Below are 1,729 nucleotides of genomic sequence, written 5' to 3' on the forward strand. Positions count from 1 at the left end.
CCCTACCATTCACGTACTCATAGATTCCTACCACTCCTTGGTTTTTGTCACTACTTTAGTTACCTTCTTGTCAAACACCAGAATGGTGTTAGGAAGATCTATCCGAGGAGGCATTTCTGTCATCTCAGAAACCATCTTCCCTTTTGCAACATTGTCCCTGTATTTGTTATAGTCTCTAGGTCCTTAACAATGAGGTAATGTGTTCCCTCATCATCACTGAATCTGTGCCCATCATCGTACACTAGAAGGGCTTCCCCTTCGTTGACTGGTTTTTCCTCTATGCATATGCTTTTACGTCCCCTTGCATCGGCATATACCAGAGGAGTACCAGAGCTCCATCGACATTTGGTCCTTCTAAGAAAAGGGTTGTATATCTTGTTGTATGAGCAGGATTCCTAGAGGTGCTACCTCTTCCCACTTGGTTCTGTTGGTTAACAGTGATGTTCTGGTCCTACATGAGGTAAAAAGACTGCTCTGAAGAGGTGTCAATCTCACTACCGTCCTCTATAATTGTTGCTATAGTGGATCATACTTGTTTGGTTCATGCTCTCCTTAGTTGACACGAAGCTAACTTGATTTTTTGGGCTTCATCAAACTCTTCGCTCAAACAACTATCAATCCAGACCTCTTACCTTGGAAGCCTGCTTGCAATTGCTCCTTTGTCTCTTCTCTCTTTGTGGTTGTTCTTCAGAATGGTGGAGTAATTTGCACTCCCAACTGAATATCAACTTGAGGGATTCTTAGTTCTGGGTGTGCATAAAACTTTAGATTCTGCAAATCTTTTGTTAGCAGATTGATTGCCAAGTACTACTTTATACAAAGACAAGATTCTTATGTGAATTCCAGTCTTTGATCCGTCAAGGCAGGTGGAATGCTAGGATCACAAAGAAGACTCCTTGATTAGCAGATTCCAATTTAAGCATTAAACTTGACTGTAGACATCATACGTATGATGTCTAAAGTCTCAGTTTTGACTTAAACTTGAGTCATGCATTCTCCTTGGTTGCCTTGTCTACTTTTAAGCCTTTTTTGGTGGTTCTAGCACCTACAAATAGGTCAATCTCCTTGTAAGCCTTGGTTGCTCCCGGCTTATTGAGGACACTTACTAAGACAAAAATACTCCAAAGTGGGTGAAACTTGACCCCCAAACTTGTTTTAGGATGCTTAACACCCTGGTGAGCTTTGTTGTCAGATCTAGACTCTAAAAATGCTCTTGAGACATTATATGCGTATAATGTTCTTTTGCTCAAAATGGAATGAGTTTTATCCCAGAGGTCCTTCACTACACTAGAAACTTCCAAAAAGTCTCAATTCTCAATTCTAACTCTTATTGAGCTAGATATTATCAATTCAAGCATTCATCTTGCTCAATTCCGTTTCTAGATATTTACAAGCCTCTAACTTGCTTCAATTTCTATATAAGTTTGTCTATTTTCTTTGAAGTTGTTCTTAATCACAATGACTCACTGATATGAGACATTTTTGCTCAAGATCTGGCCTTTAGACATTATACACACGTATAATGTATTTTTGCTCAATTGAAGTGAAACTTGGTTCATGTGTTCCACTTAACTTGTAGACTATGGGTAGGCTGTCAAAACTCTAACTTACCTGATAATCCTACCCTTGAGACATTATACGCATATAATGTCTGCTGGTGAATTTTTGTACAAAACTCATGCACAAGCATGCCCTAGTCTCTGGTACTGCTTTTTGAGCACTTTTACCA

This window comes from Adiantum capillus-veneris, chromosome 24 (assembly GCF_014529385.1).
Source record: "Adiantum capillus-veneris isolate H3 chromosome 24, ASM1452938v2, whole genome shotgun sequence".
In the NCBI taxonomy this organism is placed as follows: domain Eukaryota; kingdom Viridiplantae; phylum Streptophyta; class Polypodiopsida; order Polypodiales; family Pteridaceae; genus Adiantum; species Adiantum capillus-veneris.